Source organism: Macrotis lagotis, chromosome 1 (assembly GCF_037893015.1).
Source record: "Macrotis lagotis isolate mMagLag1 chromosome 1, bilby.v1.9.chrom.fasta, whole genome shotgun sequence".
Lineage (NCBI taxonomy): Eukaryota > Metazoa > Chordata > Mammalia > Peramelemorphia > Peramelidae > Macrotis > Macrotis lagotis.
The window spans coordinates 342968097-342992786 of NC_133658.1; the positions used below are offsets into that span (position 1 = coordinate 342968097).

Consider the following 24690-nt stretch of genomic DNA (forward strand, 5'->3'; position numbering starts at 1 on the left):
GCCTCACAACAGCCACTTCAGCTGTCCGGCAGTCTGATTGTGTCCTCCCTCCTCCCCTCACTGCTTGGAACACCAACTTCTCATCTTCACATGTCTCCCTCCCTGGGCTGGGACCTTTTTCCCTGCTTCTTTTTTTTCCATCAACCCCAATTTTATTCTCAGACACCCTCAAAAATAGCCTTTGATGTCTGTCCTGCTGTCCATCTTTTTCTGTATTCTTGATGGTTCCTTTTTGAGGTAGAACCTCTTCTTTATTCTCCCCACCTCTAGTCTAGTTCTTCAGTCTCAGCTGTCTGCCTATTCCATGGTCTTTTCTCCCTAGCCCTTTCTGCTTCTCCCTGCTGGGGTCTGACCCCTCCCTAAGCTTCCCCCTTTTCTTCCCTCAGACAACCTCATTGTAGTCCTCAGACACTGCCCCCTGCCCTCTCTCCTTCTGGTTTCCCTGTCCCAGCTAGGGCCCTTCTCCCTCTTACCCCTCTCCCTGACCAACTCTACTCTCTGAAACTTTCAGCCACTGTCCTCTCCCTCTGGTCTCCCCAACCTAAGCTGGGGCTGGGGCCTTCCTCTCTTCCCTTTCCCCCCCAACTCAGCTCTCAGACACCCTCATCATAGCCCTGGGCTGCTTTCTCTGAGACAGGAAGGTGTCCCCAAGTCTCAGGAAGGAAAAACACTCAGCGTTGAACCCACCAAGACTGTCTCTGCGGGGCCTGGGTTGGCCCTGCTCCAGGTCTGACATCACCTGGGAACTGGACCGGCCACAGCTGTGCTAGGCTTGTGCTGGAAGAGGAGGAGGGGGTGGGTGTTCTCTTTCTCTAAGTAGGAAAAAAACAGCCCTTTTCTAGCCTGATGTCTGAAAATGTGCTTTTTATAGTAGGATTTGGTTTGGGGGTGTTTTTCCCCCTCATTTTCCTCCTGGTCTTCCTGACTTCCTTCCCAAACATTTCAGCCTTCGAATTGGCACTAGTCCTCCTCCAGGATTCTGGGCTGGAAACCTGCTGGTCTAGTTAGTGTGTTAGCCAGGCCCTCCTCTGCATCTGAGGAAGAATTTTTTATTTGTAAAAATGAAAGTTTCATTTCAGTCCAAAGATGGGAGGCCACAGGGTGTGGTGGAGAGATCCCAGGGCTGGGAGTGAGATGTGTGTTTCAGGCCTCATCATCCAAGTAATTTCCCAAGTATAACTTTGGGAAAATCATTTAATTTCTCTGATCATTTTTCTTCCTCTATAAATAAGAAGTTTGAACTAAATCAAGGTTCCCAACCTAGTGTCCATGAACATTTTTTTTAATATTTTGATAAGTATTTCAATATAATTGGTTTTCTTTGTAATCCCATGTGCTTTGTTTCATGAGTTTAAAAACAATATTTTGAGGAGTCCATAGACTTCACCAGGCAGCCAAAGAAGCCCATCAGATTAAATAGTTAAAAAGCCTTTGTAGAAAAGTCTCTAAGTTTCTTCCCAGGGCTAGCTTCTGTGTTTTATGTTTGATGGCTCTTTCTGATAGCCTCTGTTTGAAATTCTCTAACAGTTCAGACAGTCTATGTTCTATCTTCTAATGTCTATTCCAGGTTCAGTATATCCCCAATTCTTTAGAATATAACAATATGGAATTTTATATATTCTCAATTCTGAATCCCTTTCCAGTGTTGACATTCTCTGTTCTAAGTTTCAATTTCATGAACTTGGAATAGGGCAGGTCTTTCTAAGGTCAGAGTGGCAAAATGAACAAGGAAAGAAAACTGGTTCTTACCCTGTGGAAGTTTGTAGACTAGTTGGTGAGATAGTCCATACTAGGGCAGCTAGGTGGCGCAGTGGATAGAGCACCAGCCCTAGGGTCAGGAGGACCTGAGTTCAAATGTGACCTTAGACACTTAATAATTGCCTGTGTGACCTTGGGCAAGTCACTTAACCCCATTGCCTTGCCAAAAAAAAAAAAAGAGAGATAGAACATGCCTCCAATTAAGAAATTTAGTCCCTTTCTCAAGCAATAGACTTATAAGCCATCTCTAGGAAGTGAAAAGGGATCAGAGGCCATCAATTGGCATAAAAGACCCAAGGGTATCTCTATAAGTAGTGAAAATGTTTCTAGGGAATAGATATAAATCATATTTTACATCTGGGGATGGGGTGGGGAGTACATTATTATTATTATGGCGATAAGAACCTATAAATCACCATAATTTCTAACTTCCTAGAAATGGAAAAGATGTCCACAGGACAACCTGAAAGGATGTAGCAAATTCACCTCTTCAAAAGTCTATCTCTCTTCCCTTTAGGGTCACCATTCTAGAGTTGCAAGGGACCTAAGAGGTCATTTAGTCCAACCCCCTCATTTTACAGATGAGGAAACAGCTAAACAGGGTTAAGTGACTTGCCTAAGGTCACACAGCAAGTAAATACCTGAGACCACATTTGAACTCAAATCCTCCTTACTTCAGGGCTGACATTTTATCCACTGCACCATCCAACTTTCCAGTGGGGATCCAAGGATAAAATTTATGAACTAGCTGCATGTATATTATCACATCATTGTCTAACACTAACCGAATGACCATATTCTCCTTGCCTTCCCCATATTGGGCTACTTCACTAGATCACTGCCTATCTTCTATGCTACTTTGACTCCCAAAGGTAGGATTGGAGAAGTAACCCAGATTTAAAGTTGTGTACACTAAGGATTGATAAGGGAAAGGAAACTTCTCATTTTTCAAGAGCCTGTAGAAATTATCTTTCAATGGAATCAATTGCTCCTGGATGGCAGCAAGGTCTCTGGCAGAGATGAACTTTCCTGGGATAGCAAAGGGCAGCCAGTCAGGATCTGAGCCCCCATGTTCCAGGTTTCCTCAGGATGGGCTATTCAGCTCCAGAGAAGATGACCCCTCATAAGAGTGAAATCAGTGTCAGGTAGCTGCCATCCTCGCTACTGGGGCCCAGAGAGAAAAAGAATTTGCCCATTATCAACTGTATATTAAGCAGTAGTTCCCCTTTCATTATTTCATTCAATCTTTGAATTATCTCTGAGGTATGATTATGGTTCTTGTCCTTCATTATCGAAGAAGATCAAAATGACATCACTATGTTTGAGACAAATTACCGTGTGTCCAACAGTGGCTAATCAGACCAATACATTCTCAGAATGCTCTACCACATTTGGGCACAAATAGTCCATGTGAACACCAGGAGTGGTATTCTGAACTTATGTATGTCATGTTTCCTTTGAGCTGCTTCAATTCTGCCTTCCTCATAGAATGCCACACCCTCACTGATAAGGGCATGCCACGCTAGGTGGTCCTGTGCCAGTGTCTCCCACACTGTACAATCAGTTCTAAAGTTTTTCAATGAGGCCTTCATGGTGTCTCGGTATTACTTCTTCTGACCACCTTGAGAGTACTTGCCTTGTGTGAGTTCTCCATGAAATAGTTTTTTTGGCAAGCGTATGTCTGGCATTCTAACATCGTGTCCAGCCCATCGTAATTGCACTCTCTGTAGTAATGTTGGAATGCTAGGCTGTTTAACTCGAGAAAAGATCTCAGAGTCTGGTATCTCCCCCTCCTAGGGGATCTTTAGAATATTCCTAAAACAATTTAAATGGAAGAGATTCAGTTCCTCACATGGAACAGGTAGACTGTCCAGTTTTCACAGGCATATAGCAACGAGGTCAGCACAATGGCTCTGTAGACCTTCAGTTTGATAGTCAGTCTAATATCTCTTCTCTCCCATACTTTCTTTTGGAGTCTCCCAAACACTGAGCTAGCTCTGGCAATGCATGTGTCAATCTCAATTATCAATGTGTACCTCTCTGAAAGGATACTGCCAAGGTAAGTGAACTTGTCCACAGTACTCAAAACTTCTCCATTTTCTGTAATCGATGGTTTTGCATATGGATGGTGTGGTGCTGGTGATGAGAGATGAGGACCAGATGCAAGTTTTCATTGATTAAAGAAAATTTCCCTGGATGTAGACTCTCTTTCATGGTGAGGCCTGCTAGAGACCAGTGCAAAAAAAAAAAATGCCTTTTGCTAGGAGGGCGGTGGTGGGGGGGGCAGGGAAGAAAGAGAAAGGAAGGAAAAAAGAAAGAGGAAGTAAGGACAATGGAAGGAAGAAAAATAAGGAAAGAAAGGGAGGGAAGGAGTAAGAAAAAGAAAGAAAGGGAAAGAAGGAAGGAAGAGAAAAAAGGAAGGAAGGAGAAAAAAGAAGGAAAGAAGGAAGGAAGAAAAAAGGAAAGAAGGAAGAAAGAAAGAAGGAAGAAAGAAAAAAGGAAGGAAGGAAGAAGAGAAAGAAGGAAGAAGAAAGAAGGAAGAAAAAAGGAAAGAAGGAAGAAAAAAGGAAGGAAGGAAGAGGAAAAAGAAGGAAGGAAGAGGAAAAGAAAGAGAAGGAAGAGAGAAAAGATAGAGGGAAGGAAGAAAGAGAAAAAAGAAAGAGAAGGAAGGAAGAGAAAAAAGAGAAGGAAGACAAGGAAGACAGAAAAAAGAAAGAGAAGGAAGGATGGAATAAAGAAAAAGAAGGAAGAAAGGAGGAGGAAAAAAGAAAGAGAAGGAAGGAAAAAAAGAAAGAAAAGGAAGAAAGAAAAAAGAAGGAAGGAAGAGAAAAAGAAGGAAGAAAAAGAGAATAATGAGAAGGAAGGAAGAAAGGAAGAGAGAAAAAAGAAGGGAAGGAAGAGAAAAAAGAAAGAGAAAGGAAGACAGGAAAGAAATAAGAAAGAGAAAAAGAGAGAGAGAGAGAGAGAGAGAGAGAGAGAGAGAGAGAGAGAGGTTCCTGCTCAGTGGAAATCTGTGGCCTAGATGGTGAGATAGGACTTGCACCTCTATAAAAGATGTTCAGTCATTTCCCCAAAAATGTGCCTTCCCCGGGAAGAATGAGAAGATCAGAAGTTTCCTGAGAGGTATAAATTCTAATCTTTCTAGCAATTCTCATCTACAATGACTTCTTTCTCTGAGATCCTACCCTTTACCACTGTACACTGTACAGTCTGTACCATTTATTTTAGCTGTTAGCATGCATAACAATTTACATTCACATCTTTCATTTCTGAATGAAGTTATTTACCCATTAAGGCTATAACCTCCCTGGCAAGGAGAATCATATCCTCCATTCTTTCTGTGGAACTTAGAGTCTTAGAAAATTGCCATAGCAATGAGAGATGAAAGCCATGAATCCTGATCCCAAGCACCCAGATTTAGGCCACTCCTCATTTTACATATGAAGGAGCTGAGGCCCAGACTGGTTAGGCTGCAGAGTTTGATTCAAACTCAAGTCCTCTTCCTTCAAATCCTGAGCATTTCCCATTATGCCACACAATCCTGGCTCTTATTTACTATGACATACTTTTCAGTAAAATTGTTATTATTCCCATTTTACAGAGGAGGAAACCAAGGTCCACAGAAGGGAAGTGGCTTATCCAAGGTTATATAAGACCTATGATCTTCCCACCATGCTCTATTATTCCCCATGGACATGAAGGTGGGAAGGCGGAAGAGGAGAGAACTCAGTCAGCTTCCCTTAGGGAGGAGCAGTCAGATCTGACTCACCCTTCAGAACCACAGGACCAGTATTCCCAGAACAACAGTTGCAGACAGGGAAAATTTGAATTTTTCAGGGCCAGGGAGCTTTAACTTTTCAGGTAATTCCTTCTAGCTCAATCTTCCAAGAGTCCCACTACCAAGTCTACTTTATAAATTGGGGAGTTTGGCATCCAGGATTTCCAAATCACATTCCTTAAGATCTTTGATATAGGGTTATTGGTAAACATAGAGCCATCCAACTCAGACACAATCTAAAATATGATAGAAACCAATTACCTGACATTCAAGGCCATATACGGTAATAATATTAACTCACACTTGTATAGTATTTTAAGATATACAAAGTACTATCTTCCTTATTCTCCCTTACCTAACCAATCTGATTTAAGACAAAACAAAATCTGATAGCTATGTAAAAATTTACAGAATGATTTGATATCCATGATCTCATTTGATCTTCACGTTCTTAAGGAAAAGGAAGAAAAAGTTCATTTTAAAGATAAGGACAGGAGTGGCTAGGTGGCACAGTGGATAAAGCACCAGCCCTGGAGTCAGGAGTACCTGGGTTCAAATCCGGTCTCAAACACTTAATAAGTACCTAGCTGTGTGGCCTTGGGCAGGCCACTTAACCCCATTTGCCTTGCAAAAACCTAAAAAAAAAATAAAAATAAAGATAAGGACAGCTTATGAATAGAGGAGCTGGGCCTCCACTTCAGGTTTCCTGGTGGCATGTTATGCTGCTGTGAGCCCCTAGGTGGTGCAGTAGATAGAGAATGGATCTGGAGTTGGAAGACCTGAATTCAAATACTACCTCAGACACTCACTTTGCTGTGTGACCCTGGACAAGTCATTTAACTCTGCCTAAGTTTCCTCATTGACAAAATGAACTACAGAAGGAAATGTACTCTTGTATCTTTGCCAAGAAAAGCCCAAGTGAGGTCACAAAGATACAGACAATACACTGACAATACTCCTCCCTATGTGTACTGTCTGGTCTGGCCAGTATACATTCTCCCCTTTCCTAGCTGAAAAGGTCAAGTCATGCCTCAATCTGAATACTTACCTTGTTCCACACCCCAGCCCTGCCAGTCACAGTAACCTCTCCTTCCACTGAACTCCTATAACTCCTATTTTCTGTATCACTCATTTTGGTCCTTAATATGTATGACAATTTAAGTTCATATCTTTCATTTTTGAATGACCTATCTACCTAGAAATTCTGTACTCTCTCTGACAACAAGGACCATAGGATATATTTGAAAAGTGGAAAGAATATGGGTCCTGGAAAAATCATGGCTCTGCTGTGTCACCTTGATGAATTGGCATCCTCTTTCAAACCTTGGTTTCCTCTTCTGTCAGAATTGTATGAGAAGTTATAAGATAGGGAAGCAACATGATACTTTTTTCTAGGCCTCAGCTGCCTCTTTTGTTAAAAATAAAGTTATCAAATTAGAAGAAGTTCAAGGCCTTTCAGATGATACTTTTGGTTCTAAAACTATGATCCTGTAATTCTTTCAGTCCTGATGTCCTGTGTTTTTTCTTTCTTATACAACCAACCACCCATGTATAGATGCATTCCAGGTGACCCCTTGGATTTCTGAGAATTCCAGGAAATCTCCAGACCCCAGACTTCTATCCCCTTGGTCCCTCTTTACCTCTGCATAATCAGTATTTCGGAAGTGTTACTTTCTCTAGGCTTCAACTATCCTCTGCCAACCTCCTGAGTGACCCTCCACTCTCTTCAGTCTGATCTTATCCCTAACCTAGAGCCCTCTAACCCAATTTCTTTCGGGAAACAGTCTGACTTCCTATGGTCCCAGAAGGCCAACAGGCTGGAGTCCTTTCCAGGGCAGTGGGTCGAGGGGTATTTTAAAAATTGACCCTTGGCTGAAAGCTCCTATTTTAGAAGGCTACAAATTTAGGGGAGAAGATAGGAGCCAGGACCCCTGTGTCTACTCTGATTTTGCCAAGATTCTACTCTTGGAGAGGCTTCCAACAAGCTTCTACCCTTGCCTGGTTTACTGAGCTTCCCCCTCGCCTTCAGCCCCAATAAAATAGATTTTGGAGTCTGAAGTACCTGGACTCAAATCCCAGCTCTGCCTCCTATTAGCTTTGTGTCCATCAAAATTGTTTGACCACTTCTGGACCCAGTTTCCTCTATAAAATTAAGAGGTTGTATTAAATGAATTCTAAGATCACTTATCTCTGATTCTACTTTCTGGCACCAAGACATGCTGATGTGGTTCTTAAACATCATTTAAAGAAAAGTATCTCCCAAATAAGAGGTTTTGTCTGAAGTAAACCCTATTCCCAATAAGAACTGTAAACATAGTATTACATAATAATAATAATAATGAATTAACCTTATCCAGAGTGCCCCAAAAGTTTCAGTGTTTTCAGCAGCATTAAGACTTTTGGGACACCCTACAAGGCACCATTACTCTCTTCAGTATAGTTGATTCTCACCAGTTTTGTTTCTGCTTTTCTGCCTACAAGGGGCCCTGTTTCTCTCTCTCTCTCTCTCTCTCTCTCTCTCTCTCTCTCTCTCTCTCTCTCTCTCCTTTCCCCACCCCTCTCTGTATGTTTCTCCCTCTCTTCTCTGATCTCCTTTCCCCTCTCTCCTCTCCCCCTCCCTCTGTCTCTGTCTCCTCTCCCCCACCCCCTCTGTCTCTCTCTTCTCATCGCCTTTCCCCCTCTCCCCTCTCTCTCCCCTCCCCCTCCTCTCCCCTCCTCTCCCCTCCCCCCCTCTCTCTGTCTCCTCTCTCATCTCATCTCCCCCTCCCCCTCTCTCCTCCCCCCTCCTCTCTCTTCTCCTCTCCTCTACCCTCCCTCTGTCTGCCTCTGTCTCTCTCTCCTCTCCCCCTCTCCCCCCTCCCTCTGTCTCTGTCTCTCTTCTTTTATTCCCTCTCCCTCACCCCTTCCACCCCTTTGCTTTTCCCCCACCTCCTTCCAGGTCAAACCACATTCAGAAATTACATTAATATTTTCACATTTGGTAAAATTCATTCACCACATCCACCAAGAAATTTTTCTTAAGGAAGGGGTTTTTAAACTTTGGTTGTGTTATGGATGCCTTTGGGAGTATGGTGAACCCTATGGACCCCTTCTCACAATAATGTTTTTTAAGTGCCTGAAATAAAAACATGGGATTTTTAGAAGAAATCAATTATATGTATATAAAGATGTCATTTGTTTTCCCTTCCAAGTTCACATATCTCCTGACATCTATCCTTGGACCCCTTGGGGATTTTATCTTAGAGTCATAGAATGTCAGACCTGGAAGGGTACCTTAGAGCAGAGGATAAATCTAACGTTCTAGGAAACATAGTAAATTAAAACTAAGAATGTTAAATAATTCAATAAAATAAATATTGTTAAATTCCTACTAAGATGAACAAGGGCATTATAATCATTTGTTGAGGATACTAAAGTAAGGCAAAGATCTCCCCCTTTTTTTCAAGATGCCAACAGTTGAGTGGGTCAGATGATAAACAACACAAATAGTGATAATACAAAGGAGAGTGAGATAAATGCAAAGATTTCCAAGCAAAGTGCTGTTAGAAAGGAGGAAGAAAAAAAATTCTTTGTATTAGGAAAAAAATAGAAACAAAGTAGGTGTCCATCTCTGGGAAATGGTTAAAAATAAAAAAAAAGAGGTGAATATAATGAAATATAATTTTGGAGTAATGTAATATTCTAATAATAAAATGAGACAGCTAGAAAAGTAGTGGAAAAAGTTCTAGGCTAGAGTCAGGAAGACCTGAGTGCAAATTCAGCCTCAGGCACATTAACTAACTGTGTGACCCTAGACAAGTCACTTAACCCTGTTTGACTCTATCCGCTAGAGAAGGAAATGGCAAACTACTGCAGTACCTTTGCCAACAAAACTCCATGGACACTATGCTCCACAAGTCATGAAGACTCAGACATAACCAACTGAACAGCAACAACCACAAACAACAACAGTAAATATTAGATGAATACAATGAATTCAGAGAAACTTTGGAAGATTTATATGAACTTATGCAGAGAGAAATGAGTAGAGCCAAGGGAACAACATGTCCAATGATTACAGCAAAGTAAGGTAAAAAAGAAAAAGGATCACAAATAGAAAGATAAGGAAAAACCAGGGAAGATTTTAGAGAAGAGAAAACAAAATATACTTCTTCCCTCACAACAGAGAAATGGGAGACTCCTAAGCAGAAACATTGACTACTTTGTCAAACAGGTTTCTGATTTTACTTGTTTTCCTTCATCACAAAGTAGATTAAGCCAAGGTAGATTAAGCCTGGGGTGGGGGAGTGGCTGAGTCCTGTAAAAATGAAAGTCACTCTAAAACCTTAAAAAGAAAAAAGAAATGAGAGGAAAAGAGTACTTTCACTTGGAATCTCCTGAAGAAAAATCAAACTTCACATCTCAACTCCCTCACTCTCTTGTCCTGAAAGGCTTCATAAAGATTGAAACTTCCGGGGCGGCTAGGTGTTGGAGTGGATAAAGCACCAGCCCTGGAGTCAGGAGTACCTGGGTTCAAATCCAGTCTCAGACACTTAATAATTACCTATCTGTGTGGCCGTGGGCAAGCCACTTAACCCCATTTTGGCTTACAAAAACCTAAAAAAAAAATTGAGAACTTCAAGGGAGGGGGCTGTCTTGAAGAGAAGATGATTTCACTTTTAGATTTGTTAGATGTGAAGTATGGGGAGCTATCCAATCAGAGATGTCTAATACTTGGGAATTGTAAGATTAAATCTCTGAGATAATGTAGATGTAAAAGTCATTGATCTAGAGGTGATGGTTGATTGGGATTAGATGAGGTCAATAAGGAAAACAGAATAGAGAAAATAAGAAGAAAGGACCTAGGACATTACTCTATGAAATACCCACATTTAAGAGACACAGGAGAATGAAGATTTGGCAAAAGAGATATGCAAGAAAAGGTCAGGGAAGTAGAACAAAAGAGAAAGAAGTTGAAAGGATTGTAGCCATAATAAAATGGTCATGGATTATCAAGGAAAACAGGATTTTCAGTAGAATAGGGGGAATGGAAACTAGATGGCAAAGGTTGAGGAGGAAGTTGAGGAAGTGAAAGTTGAGACTGTGGTCAATTTATTCTAGTAGTTTGGCACTGAAAGGGAGGAAAGATATAGAATGTGTGAGGGGATGGCAGAACCATAGAACATAGAATGCTTGACCTGAAAGGGATCTTAGAAAGGAGAATATAAAATGTCAGGGTTGGCAGGAACTTTTCCCTCTAATATTCTTACTTTCTTAAATGATATACCCACAAACTTCTGATCATGCTTCAAAGGGGCAAAAACCCTTACTATAGGAATCATCAATATTGTTTGAAGAGAAAATGACACTGGCCTCACTGGTTTTTGCAGCATGGATTCAGCAAATAGATTTTTTTTTCTTTTGAGAGATTTCAGTGAGAAACTAGGTTACAGTTTGTGATAATGACAACAGATCAAGTTATCTGATCTCACCAAAAAATTTAAACCTAAAATATAGTTCTAAAGAGAAAAGATCTTGGGACTTGATATTTGTCACTATTAAACACATAGCTTTAATAAGTGACATCATTGTCCAAGAAAAATTTGAAAAGAAGGCTTAGCAGGTGGGAGAAAAATGGATTGATTTATGACATGCTAAAATAAAGGGAAGATGTATGAATATTGTACACATCCTCTGTGCTCACTCCTACTGAACTGATACATTGAGTACTCAAAGAGACAATTGTCTATTTCTCCTCTAAAATTATAGGGGTAAACCAGAGGATCAGGGATTTCTAGGACCATTGCTCCCCACTAGTGTGCTTCCCATTGATTATTTACTAAGCAAAATAAGGAACATTTTTTTTTAAATGATCCTTCTAAACTATCTCCTTGCATACAAAAATCCATAGGAAGAATAGGCAAATTGATAAGTGAGTAAATTGATAATGAGGCATATGAGTAGGGAATGTCAAAGTTTCCAGGTTCCTGGAAGTCTTTTCTGCCTTTATATATTCATTAGTTCTGATGTGTAGGTAGCTACCTGTTGTTCTCCTTGCACAGACCTAAAGTTACCTTTCTTCCATGGATTTAGGTGACCTTTGGTGTGTCTCTTGTCTCCCAATGCAGATACTATTTTTCCAGAGATGTTGCTACTATTCATACCCAAGGAGATCTCTAGGTCTTCTAATCTTTCAGAGTCCATAAGGACATAATTTGGTTAATTTTGCCTCTATACAATCAGCTGTTATTTTTAGGGAGACCTATTTTACTTTCTGTGTGTCTCCTCCTACTTCTGCAGGGATTGAAAACATTCTCTCTTCCCTCTAAGATCAATTCGCCCATAGGGACCAGAATCCTTAGTTCCCAAATTTGGAGTTCTGATTTGCTCAGAACTGTTTTTACATGATAACCTAAGATCTGTAATTTCATTTTCTTAAACCAATCAGTAGATATTTCCTCTGTGGTCTTATATATCTTTATTAAATGATCCAACTGAGATAACAGGCTTTTTATAATTAATTGGGATAAAGGCAGATCCCCACTATAACATACACTGTGATACCACTATCCACCACATTGCTAAAGACCAGTGTATATTCTAATAATTTTATTTTGCCTATTGGTTTAATTTGACTATTATTTTGCCTATTGGTTTAATCTTAAATTGCTTTCTTCTGGGACTATGACCAATTTACCCAGTATATATATCTTGTTTATATGAAGCTGTTTGCATGTGGTTCCCACGCCCCACCCACCTCCATTAGCTCCTGATTCCCTTGAGAGCAAAGACTATTTTTGCTTTTCTTAGAATCCCCAGAACAGCACACCTGGTTTCTTATAAATCCCAACTAAAATTCTCTTTTATAGGAAGCTTTTCCCCATCCTTAATTCCAGTGCCTTCCCTCTGTTAATTATTTTCTGCCTACCCAGTATACAACTTGCTTTGTCTATATCTCTTTGCATGCTGTCTCCCTGTTAGATCACAAGTTTTTTGAAGACTGGGACTGTCTTCTGCCTCTTTTTGTATCTCCAACACTTAGGACTGTTCGATAAATATTTATTGATTGATTGCTGACTTCCCTGCCCTGAATAATCTTACGTTCAATTTTTTCCTCAAGGCACTGTGACACCTTGGACAAAGAGCCAGCTTCAGTCAGAAAAATCTATGTTCAATTCCTTCTTCCCGCATACACTAACTGGAGGACTTTGGACAAGTCACTTATCTACTCGGTGTTCCAAATCTGCATTAATATAGGAAATTTCTTAAAGAGAATTCCCTATTCTGATGAAATTATAGATCCCATAAAAAATTTTCAAAAATTTTCTTGTTATCCAATAACATCATCTCTGATGGAAATTTCTCTCCATCTACCCTAACCCTGCTTCTTTTATTTCCTCAGCATCTCTGCCATTCTTTTTGGTAGAGTTCCACTACATCCCCTTCTAGATATGGTCTTGCCTGACATCTTCAGCAGTATGTGCTCTCATTTCCCTCCAACCTTCCTCCATGGTACTTTATGCCTTTACTCATATTTTTCTTGTTTTATAGCTATTTTTATACCTGTCCTCTTTACCACTCTAAATTATGTCCTTGAAGAAAAAAGATTATGGGGGCAGCTAGCTAGGTGGTGAAGTGGATAGGAGTCAGGAATACCTGAGTTCAAATCTGGCCTCAGACACTTAATAATTGCCTAGCTTTGTGACCTTAGGCAAGTCACTTAACCCTATTGCCTTAAATTTAAAAAAAAGGACTATGTCTTAGTTTTGGATTTTATAGAGTAAGAAGTATTTACTGTGTGAAAGAGTGAAAAGAGCACCAGATGTGAAATCAAGAACCTGGGTTTGCATTACTTATTAGAGAAATGAAAATTAAAGCTTCCCTGAGGTACCACCTCACACCTCTCAGACTGGCCAATATGACCAAAAAGGATAATGATCATTGTTGGAAGGGTTGTGGGAAATATGGGACACTATTACATTGTTGGTGGAGCTATGAACTCATTCAACCTTTCTAGAGAGCAATTTGAACTATGCCCAAAGGGCAACAAAAATGGGCATACCCTTTGATCCAGCAATACCACTACTGGGTCTATACCCTGAAGAGACGATGAAAAAGGGTAAAAACATCATGTGTACAAAAATATTCATAGCAGCCCTGTTTCCTTCAAATGGGGAATAGCTTAGCAAACTGTGAGATATATGTATATATATATATATATATATATATATATATATATATGTATATATATATATATATATATATATATATATATATATATATATATGGATGGGAATTCAGGGAAGCCTGGAGGGATTTGCATGAACTGATGCTGAGTAAGATGAGCAGAACGAGAAAAACACTGTACACCCTAACAGCAACATGGGGGTGATGATCAACCTTGATGCACTTGATCATTCCATCAATGCAACAATCAGGGACAGTTTGGGGCTCTCTGCAATGGAGAATACCATCTGTATCCAGAGAAAGAACTGTGGTGTTTGAACAAAGACCAAGGACTATTACTTTTAATTTAGAAAAAAAAACCTGATATCTTATTGTCTGATCTTGCTATCTCTTCTACTTTATGTTTCTTCCTTAAGGCTATGATTTCTCTCTCATCACATTCAATTTGGATCAATGTATACCATGGAAACAATGTAAAGACTGGAAAATTGCCTTCTGTGGGGGGGGGAAGTAAGATTAGGGGAAAAATTGTAAGACTCAAAATAAATAAAATCTTTAAAAAAAAAAGAACCTGGATTTGAATTTTGACTTTGCTATTAGACAATATGAATGAAAATTGGACAAATTGCTTATCCTCCTCAGTTTGTTTCCTTATCTATAAAGTAGAAATAATCATAACTCCTAACTCAGTGTTGTTTGTAAAAATCAAATGAGATAATATAAGTTCAATGCTCCACAAGCCTTAAAATGACATACAAATGTTTGTTATTATTGTTATTATTACCTGCATGACCTTGGGCAATTCAACTTAATCTCTGTGGGCTTCTATTTCTTTGGTCAAATGAGAGGGTTGGAGTAAATGGCCCTGGACATGGAAGGGTCCAAATCTATGTTTTGGGTTTTTTTTTTTAGGTTTTTGCAAGGCAAATGGGGTTAAGTGGCTTGCCCAAGGCCACACGGCTAGGTAATTATTAAGTGTCTGAGGTCAGATTTGAACCCAGGTACTCCTGACTCCAAGGCCAGTGCTTTATCCACTGCACCACCTAGCTGCCCCTAAATCTATGATTTTCACTTTGCCATGATAATTTTGTCATATTTGCATATATGTACTAGAACCAGCTCAAACTAATTTTCTTTCTTTCTTTTTTTATTTTATTTTATTTTTTCAATTATATGTTAAGAATGTTTTTCAACATTCATCCACTTGCACAGTTTTCTTCCACCCTCCCTTTAGTAGCAGTCTAGTGAAGATCAAACTGATTTTTAAGAGCTGCTAGTTAAATTTTTCCTACGATCACTTACTCCTCAGAAATCAGCAAATGCTACAGACAAATCAAATTTTGATTTATTATTTTATTCATTGTCTGGACTTAAGAAAGTGAGGGGAATGGGGCGGCTAGGTGGCGCAGTGAATAGAGCACCGCACTGGTCTTGGAGTCAGGAGTACCTGGGTTCAAATCTGACCTCAGACACTTAATAATTACCTAGCCGTGTGGCCTTGGGCAAGCCACTTAAACCCATTGCCTTGAAAAAAAAAAGAAAAAAAAAGAAAATGAGGGGAAAATGTTAATGATGCAGATTTAAATGGAAAGTGTGTTCAATACACTTATTTCCCTCCCCAGAAAACCAGTTGTTAAACTTTTACCAGAATTCTCCAATATAAAATCCTTTTTCTGTCTTTTATTTCTTTGGGAAATTTCCAGTCTCTCATTTTAAAGAGGGGCAGAATATGACCTAGAAAGGGGCAATGATTTGCCCCCAGATCACATGCATCACTGGTCAGTCCTGCACTTGAATCTAGATGTCCTGACTCCCAACCCAGTGCTCTCTGTACTACATTGTGCTGCTGAATTCTCATCCAACAAATCCCTGTAGAACATTACTTATACCACTTGGCAGTGAGCACTCTAGACCTAGTGAGATCTCTTACATTGTTCTATATTATTGTCTTAAATTTGTGCAATAATATGGGGTGTGGAAAGATAAGAGGCTTGCCTAGCTTCTCTGCCCTGCTATGCCATGTGATCTTGGGTGATCTTGGCCACTTTAATCTCTCTGGGTCTCAGTTTCCCCATAGTTCAAATGAAGTGTGAAATAATGTTCCATCTGGTAATAACCTTTTTCTTTAAGATTTGTTGGGGTGGCTTGGTAGTACAGTGGATAAAGTACCAGACCTGGAGTCCTGAATTCAAATGTGACCTCAGACACTTTCTACTGTGTGACCCTGGGCAAGACATTTAGTCCTGCTTGCCTCATTTTCTCCATCTCTAAAATGAGTTGGAGAAGGAAATAGCAAACCACTTCAATATATCTATGCCAAGAAAACTCCAGATGGGGTGACAAAGAGTCAGTCCCAATTGAAACAATTGAACAACAAAAAAATAAGATTATCTTAGCATGCCTAAAAATCATATTTCTTAGATGGCCAGTGAGCAACCTAAAGGGAGGGAATGAGAACATCCCCCATATCAAAGAGGAGCAAAGGACTGGGCAAAGAGTAGGTCATGGGATCATAGATTTCCACCAGGAAATGATCTTAGAATTATCTAGTATAACCCCTTCATTTTACATATCAGGAAAGTGAGGACCAGAGAGATAGGAAGTAGCAGAGCCCTGATTTGTTGAGTGGAACTCTAAACTTGTGGGATGGTTGGGAGAGAAGAGTCTAGACCAAGGAAACAGAACAGAATCCTGTTCTTCCTCCCCAAATGTCTCCTATAGAGTGACTTGCGTAAATCATTAATTTAACAAACATTTATTAATTACCTGCTTTGTGTAGCAGTACTGTGCTTGGCATTGTAAGAGACTGAAAAAAATGAAATAAGAAACTTCCCTGTTCTCAAGAACTTTGTAGTACAATAAGGGGGGAAAGATGTAAAGGGAGCTTACAATCCCACAAGCCAATGTTTTCCCACTTGACATTCTATTGGTCCTGACTAAGCTTTCTCTCCTTACCTCTTTGGAGATGGTCATTCTGGTCTGCACTTTCCAGCTTTACTCTTTCCACCTGCTTCATCTTCTGTCTTTCCGTCTATTTTTCAACTTCTCCCAATCTAAGCCCATTCTTGGGTCCCTAAGGTACCCTTCTCCTACCTGGATGAATATATAAATAAAAGACTAGAAGAAGTATCCTTTCTCTAGGAAGCTTTTTGCACCTCCCTCCAAAAATCAGTACAACCAGAATAAGAAGGGAAACAGTAAGGGGGTGGGGGAATCTTTGCAACAATAGCATTGTTAAGGATCCGATTTCCAAGATATGTAAAGAACTGATTTAAATATATATGAACAAAATCCATTTTCCAATGGATAAGTTGGAATATAAGTGAATAGTTCTCAAAAAGAAGAAATGCAAATTACTAACCATATGAAAAGCCTGTTTTAAATCACTAATAATAAGATGATAAAAGATAAGAATAGTCAAGGTCAGAGGGATTATGGGAAGAAAGGTGCACTAATACTCTGTTGGTGGAATTGTGATTTGGTTCAACCATTTTGAAAATCAATTTGGAATAATGATAATATTCATTCCTTGTTATCCCAGAGATTCCTCCCACTGGGTGTAATACCCCAAGAAGATTAAAGACAAAAAGTAACATTTCATATGCATCAAAAATATTAAAGCATTCTTGTCAAAGCCAAACCATTATTGTAAATAAATAGAAGCCCATAAATCAGATAATGGTTGGCCTAATACAATGGAATATTACTGCTCTGTAAGAAATGATAAATATGGAGAACACAGAGGAACTTATCTGGTGCAAAGTGCAATAAAGCAGAACCAGGAAAACTATACACAATGACTATAATGACATAAATGGAAAGAACAACAACAAAAATAAAAACTGATTGCTCTGTAATTATGATGACCAAACTTGACCCTGCAAAGAGATATGGGAATGGACCTTCCTCCATTCTCTGCTGAGGTGGGAAACTATGGGTATGGAAGAAAGTATGTAATATTAGACCTGGCTGATGTGCTAGTTTTGAGCAATTTTCCCCCCTTCTTTTTTATTCTTTGTTTAAGAATATAACTCTTTCTGGGTTGTGGCTCTTTTGCAGGTGGAAAGCATTGGAAAATAAAATATTTAAATAAAAATTTGAAAAAGAGAATTATCCTTCTTTGGAGTTTAAAAAAAACCCAGATAATGATGGGGTTGGGGAGGGAATAAACATTTATATAGCAACACTGTGAAAAGTGCATTTTACATATATCTCATTTTAGCCTAGAAGATAGGTGCAATTATTATCTCCATTTTACAGTTGAGGAATTGAGGCAAAGATTAAATTACTTGTGCAGGGACACACAGCTAATAAGACATGATTTGTATTCAGACCCAGCATTCAAAGTGACTTTTCTAAGATAATACAGCTTTTTAGAAAATAAAGGGGATGGGGATTGTTTCCCCTGCTTTTTTGAAATCTTAAGATAATAAAATCTTAAAATCTCAGACTTGAAAAGGCCCTTAGTGGTCAGTCAGGCCATCCTCTCACCCAAATTTGGAATGATCCACAGCCTTGACAGGTGTTAGAATATCACCAAAGATGAAAAGCTCATTACTTCACTAGAATCTCCATCACTCTCTGTCTTATATACATACATACATACCCTTCCCCACTTTCTACAAGCCACCTTCTTCATTATCCTCCTTTCTCTCCTATTTCCTATTTCTTCCACTCCTGTGCACTACCTCTGGTCTTGCTAGGAACATGGGAACCCCTTACTCCCCCCCTCTCTCTAGTCCCCCCATGGTGACAGGGTGTGAAACCAACTGCTTGGGGTGAGCAGCAGGTTAATTTCCTCTGGGAGCTTCCCTCGGAAAACAGTAAGACAATGGCCGGCCGGAGGCGGCCTGCGTAAGCCAGCCCCAAGGAGGGGAAGTAGTAATATTAGTATTTAAGCAGCAGTAAATGGGAGGGAAGAGCGTCCCAAAGTCAATTACAGCCATTACTGGCCCCAGTCCCACCAGTGCAAGCTCTTGGGACCTTTCAAAATCCCAACCTGAAGGTCACCTGAGTTGCTCTTATTAAAAACAGCAACAACTTTGTTCAGTCTTGCAAAAGCAAACAAAGATGGGCAGGTCCCTCCTGCCTCGCCCCAGCCTGCCTCCTCCGGTCTCCTCTCACCTTCCCCCAGGACCTGAGGAATGTCTGACCCTTAGCTGCTGGGAGGTGGGGTAGAAGAAACAGCCCTGGTTTTAGCTAGCAGTCCTGAGACCTGGGTTCTAGTCCTGACTGCTGTGAAACTAGCATGTGACTATGAACAAGTCATTTCCTCTCTCTAGACCCCCAGTTTCACCATTTGTAAGATAAAAAGGTCGAACTAACTTCTAAGGTTTCTTCCTATTCTAATATTATGGTTCTAAAATCCTTTCTAGTTCTGAAATTCTATGAACCAAAGGTTCATTTCTCTTTCCTGCCTCTCCAACATTCTACCCATCCTTCAAGGACCATCTCCTATGAACCTTCCCTAGATTCTCTAGGAAGCCTTCCCCAGTAACCAGTACTCTTCATTCCTAGAGTCTGCTGCTTGACTGCCTTGACTCAAATATGGATCATTCTATCCTTCTTTTGATGAGTGCACCTTTTATCTCACCAGATGAATGTGAGCTACTACTGGAAGACACTTGCTATGTCTCTCCCAAACTATAAAAAAGAACAGAGCCTAGTAAAAAAATAGGTACTAAGTATTTGTTCATTAATTAATTTGGATGAATTTTATTTCTAAAAATTGGTTCTGAGAGATTGGAAGAGATGGGGAATGGGATGTGGATTGCAAAGAGAGAAAATGAGAGAGCAGAAGATAATAAAGAAAATGTAGGGGGGGAAGTAATGAGAAAGATGAAGATGGAGTGATGAGGATATGAAGGGATTTGAGATAAAAGTGAGCTAGGAAGATAAAAGTGAGCTAGGAGAAATGGAGCTGGGGCAGACTTTCTGCTTTAGGTTCATGCTCTCTATTTTACAGAAGGTGGAGGAAAGAGGACTGGAAGACCTAGAGAAAGAATCAAGTAGTGGACAGATTATTGGATTTGGAGCAGGGAAGACTCTTGTTACTTATTAGCTGTGTAACCTTTGGCAAGGCATTTAACCTCTGTGATGATCAGTCTCCTCATCTGTAAAATGAGGTGGTTGGGTTAGGTGGTCTATCATTTCCTTTCTAAACCAAGACCTAACATCTTATGATCTCAAATTTCCCTGGGTTCTCTGTGAAATTCTGTGATATATGCTCATTCCCATAGAATTCCCAGCTAGATTAGTTACATCAAATTATTTTTATTTACCTCCTTTTTGGATTACAGAGTCACAGACTCTTTTTGCTTTTGCTTTTTGGAGCTAGAAGGGACCTTAAACCATGGTTGGACATAGCCTTAAAATAGACAGTGTAGGATCCAGAAAGGATCTTGGTATAGAGAACAAGAAATGATAGAGACTGAATAGACCTTAGCACTGAAAATTGAAAATACATGGAGTATCAGAGCAGGAATGGATCTTTGGGGTCACCTACTTTCCAGAGAATAAACTGAGACCCAGAAAGGGAAGTGACTTGTCCAGGGTTATACAGTAAATTTCTCCCACATGAAGAATAGGAAGCCAGATGTTGAGAGTGCTAACAGTGATCTTCCCTCTATGCCAGCTGCCTCTTTTTTTGCAGCTCTCTCCACCAGGGAGGGAAGCCAAATCTCCAACTGATCCAACTTCCTCCACTCCAAGTTTCTCTTGGCCATGGGTATCCTTTGGGTCTATGGCTCTGCTTGGGGTGGAGAGGGGTGCTCCTGACCTACCTGGATATTTCAGCTGTGCTGAGTGAGACCTGGCTCCTTGTCCAGGGAATAGCACAGGACCCTTTGGAAGCTCCTTTACATAGACTGATCTTGACCTTATCTCCCCCCCCTTTTTTTTTGGTTGAGGGACTCTAGCCCCTAGCCAAACCACAATCCCACCATACTTCTATTGCCCTGGATCTTTTGGGTGTGGTAGTCTCTAAAATCCTAGACCCACTCCCCTCCCCTCCCCAAACAGGGGTCAATAGGAATTGGAACTCCCTCCCTCCTCATTATCCTGCCCCCCCTTTCCGGTCTTTGGAAGGTCTCCCAGGAGGGGACAGGCAGGGGGTTCCGGCTCAGCATTCTGAAAACTCCCCTGGGCCGGGTGGGGGATTGAGATTGGGAGTAGGGGGGAGTTAGAGGGGGCGGAGGGCGGATCTCTGACCAGCTGCCTTGTTTCCTCCCTAGCTCTGTGGACTCCAGCTTCAAGGGTTCCAGGAAATCCAGGCTGCTTTTTCCCCTCCTAAGGCAAGGGCCCAGAAGAAGGCTCTAGGGACAGCCTGGGCATTTCTGAACACAGAAGAGGGAAAGGAGAAAAAGCAACAAAGAATAAATAATAACAACAATATCAGCAGCTATGTGACCTTGGGCGAGTCACTTATCTTCCCTGAACTTCAGTTTCCTCATGTGTAAAATAAAAGAGTTGGATTAGATGTTCTCCAAATTCTCTTTGCAGTAATATTTGTTATCCCTTCCTTTGGTGTTCTAGATTTTGCAAAGTGCAATTTGTTCTCAATTAGTGTAAATAATGGATCCCATGAAGTATTCTTGTTTGAATTTGTCTTGCATATTTTCACAAGACTAGAATCAATTACCATATTTTATATAATTATAACTTTCAATAGTACAAATTCAAATACATTGAACTAATGAGAGAACCTACCTGTACTTTCCTCAGAACTACTCTGTGAAATAGGTAGTAATAAGGATCCCCATTTTACAGATGAAGAAAACTAAGGTTCAGAGAATATTTGTTTACTTTTAAAAAAATGTTTTCCCAATTACATGAAAAAACAGTTTTTAGCATTTTTTCATTCTATCCTCTCCTCCTCCCTGAGAGGATAAACAATTTGAAATAAATTTTACATGTGCAATGATGTAAAACATTTTTCCATATTAGTCATTTTGTGGAAGAAAACTTGAAACAGAGAGACAGAAAGAGAAAGAGAGAGAGAGAGACAGAGAGAGAGAGAGAGAGAGAGAGAGAGAGAATATGAAAAATAGTATGCATCAGTTTATATATTTAGTTGCCATCAGTTCTTTCTCTGGAGGCAGACAGCATTTTTGAAATGAGTTATTTAATGGCACTCAGTAAGCATGAGAGCTGGGATTTGAACACATGTCTCTTGACTTTGAGTCCAGAGCATTTTTCACATCATCTTTCTTCTCCATTTGACACCAATAATTCTGGAAAACTCTGTCAAGAATGTACTTGGAGGGGCGGCTAGGCAGCGCAGTGAATAAAGCACCAGCCTTGGAGTCAGGAGTACCTGGGTTCAAATCTGGTCTCAGACACTTAATAATTACCTAGCTGTGTGGCCTTGGGCAAGCCACTTAACTCCATTGCCTTGAAAAATCTAAAAAAAAATGTACTTGGGACAACTTTTCCAGGGTCAAGGATTATATCTTGCATCTTCTGGGAGTCAGAAGACTCAACTCAGTTCCGATCCATGTTCAGCTGAGCCTCTTATTAACTGTGGGTCTTTGGGGCACTTGATTTCTTCTGAGCCTCAATTTCCTCATCTATAATATAGCTTCAATGCTTGTACCACTTACCTGATAAGACAAACCACTGTCAGTAAAGATCTTTATGAACTCTATTGCCCTAAAGAACTGTAGCCACATTATTTCTACCACAGTTGGAATACTCGGGAATGGAAAGGCAAGGCAAGGAAACTACCAATCAGTAATTTTGGATACTTACAAGTAGGAAGACTATGACTGGTCACTTCACTTCTCTTGAATCTGTTTTCTCATATGTAAAACTGGGATAATACCTGTAATGAGAGATAATTTTGAGTAATGAATAGAAAAAGATAAACAAAAAACTAGGAACCCTGGGTTCAAGTCACACACAGACCAGATCAGAATCAAACTCAGATAGAAACTGGGGCAATTAGCTATGAAGTACAAATTGACTTAGAAAATCACAAAGTAACATTATATTCTATTGCATTTTTATTTATTTTGTTAAATATTTCTGAACCATATTTTAATCTATACAAATGACATCTCTCCTTCTTTTAGAATTCTTATGTATTCATTTATTTTTCCATTAAATGTTGAGATAATTTTCAATATTCATTTTTTCAGTTTTCTTCCTCCCCTCCTTCTCTCCCCCTACCCTGGGTTAGCAAGTAATCTGATATAGGATATACATGACATCTCTTTTCTAAATGACTTTCTAAGACTAAATACAGAAAAGTTGAGGGAGTTTCCCCATCTGAGAATTCTATTTTATACCAATGAAATCATAGCTCCTGTCCCTAACCCTAATCTAATAACTGTAATACTCATTTCCCAAGGTGGTAAAATTTTCAGGATGGGTTAAATAACTATAGAACTATCAGTGTTGTTATTGTTCTAACTTGGAAAAAGCTGCTAAAAATCATAGTGATCCCAAAATGAATAAGAGGCAGCATATTGTAGTCAGGTGACTATCTTGGAGTCAGGATGACCTGGGTTCAAGTATTGCATTTAACACATACTAACTGTTTGAGAGGAGTATAAGTCATGAAACCTCAGGATCCCCTATAACTAACTTGCCAAGAATTTCTGATCTGGGTCATGGAATTCCCTGAACCTGTAAACTCACAGGTCGAGACTTTTAAAAAGCAACAGTACCAAAAAAAAAACCCCAAAACCCAGCAGTAACAACTATTGTGGACATAGTAAAATTGGCTCTGGTCTCTCTAAGGTTCTTTCCAGTATTAACATTTTGTATATTAAAGCCCCTCCCAGCACTGATATAGAGGGGGAACAAATCCCCAGCATGGGACAGAGGAAAGAGTACTGATTTTTGAATTAACAGAATCTAGATAAAAATCCCAGTAATAAAATTTACTATTTGCATGACTTTGGTCAAGTCATGTGTCATCTCTGGGTTTCACATTCGTGTAGATAATTGCCAATATTCACACTGGATTGCCAATATTCCTTTCAGTTCTAGAGCTATAAATTGATGTTCTAATATTTTATGTTCTAAGGGCCCTCCCAAAACTATAGTCTGGGGGCAGTTAGGTGGTATGGTAGATAGAGCACTAGCCCTGGAGTCAGGAGAGCCTTGGCATAGTGCCTTCCACAAAAGTAGATGCTTAATTGATTGACTGACTGACTGATAAGTGGTATTTGTCCCTTGTCCCATTTCCCTCCCCCTCCCCCTCCTCCACCACAATTGCTAAAGCTTGCTCCTCTAAAGGTTGCATCTATCTATTCTCAGGGGCTACAAGGTGATTCAGTAAACAAAGTGCCAAACCTGGACTCAGCACCAAAGTTCAAATCTCATCTCAAATCTGACCTCAGATACCTTAAGAATTACACTAGCTGTGTGACCTTGGGCAAGTCACTCAACCCCATTGCCTTGTAAAAAGAAAAACAAAACAAAAAATAAAACTAATAGTCTGAGTTCTTAAGGTCATTGCTATGTGCTTTGCCTCTGGGGCCTAAGGACAATGAGGCCTTTCCATCTCTATAAGCAGTTTTCTCTTGTATTAGAATGTGAACTGCTTGGAAATAAGGATTATTTTGATTTGTTGTTTGTATTTCAGCCCTTGGATCAGTGCTAGAAGGCACTTACTGAATTCTTTTTCATTCATGTATCCACTCTTCTTTCAAGAAGATTCCTGCTCAGGGATGGGTTACATAAATATCTTCTGAGCTTACTTCTAGTCCTGGTACTGTAAGATGAAGATATTGGTGATGCTATATTAATGATGTCTATGATAAATGTCTCTGGATAAATCAGGGCTAGGCACAGCAGATAAAAATTCCATCCCAAGGCTCCTGGCATAAATAATTTCTTCTTTTGGTTTCCTATCACTACATTGTATCCTTGGTTGGACTAATTTTTTTCTACACTCTTCACCTTTTTCTCTTTCTCACTAGTGATTCTACAATGCCTTTGAAAAACTCATAACACTGATCCCATCCTTATCAAACTAGGAA

The 24690-nt window shown here is 39.9% G+C and overlaps 1 long non-coding RNA gene across 1 annotated transcript; it reads right to left on the reverse strand.

Annotated features, from left to right (window-relative positions):
• Positions 1-868: 868 nt before the first annotated feature.
• LOC141517606 (uncharacterized) lies at positions 869-24387 on the reverse strand. The gene is made up of 3 exons (XR_012476909.1): positions 24323-24387; positions 22451-22523; positions 869-1034 (listed from the first exon to the last, which is right to left on the reverse strand). It is a non-coding gene; the product is annotated as an uncharacterized LOC141517606 (long non-coding RNA).
• Positions 24388-24690: the final 303 nt, after the last annotated feature.